This window comes from Theobroma cacao, chromosome 10, assembly GCF_053813885.1.
Source record: "Theobroma cacao isolate CCN51 chromosome 10, ASM5381388v1, whole genome shotgun sequence".
In the NCBI taxonomy this organism is placed as follows: domain Eukaryota; kingdom Viridiplantae; phylum Streptophyta; class Magnoliopsida; order Malvales; family Malvaceae; genus Theobroma; species Theobroma cacao.
The window spans coordinates 5,115,354-5,115,734 of NC_142648.1; the positions used below are offsets into that span (position 1 = coordinate 5,115,354).

At 39.6% G+C, this 381-nt stretch overlaps 1 pseudogene; it reads right to left on the bottom strand.

Annotated features, from left to right (window-relative positions):
* Positions 1 to 381, bottom strand: LOC148760302 (secreted RxLR effector protein 161 pseudogene; annotated as a pseudogene).

Genomic DNA, 381 nt, shown 5'->3' on the forward strand with positions numbered 1-381 from the left:
TTATACCGCAGCACAACATGTTACATACTCTGCTTCCATAGTATATAGAGCAGTACAAAGTTGTTTCTTGCTACTCCAGGAAATAGCTTCGCCTCCAAGTATAAAAGCATATCCTAAAGTAGACTTCCGATCATCTTTATCACAAGCGTGATCAGCATCACTATATCTGACTAATTTTAGATTTCCACCTTGATAGCACAAAGCCAAATTAGTGGTTCCTCTTAGATACCGTAGTATCCTTTTGACTGCAACCCAATGGGCAATCCTAATATTACTTTGGTACCTACTAACTATACCAACTGCAAAACATATGTCTGGTCGAGTACACATCATAGCGTACATCAGACTTCCAACAGCATTTGCGTTTGGTACGTTCGCCAT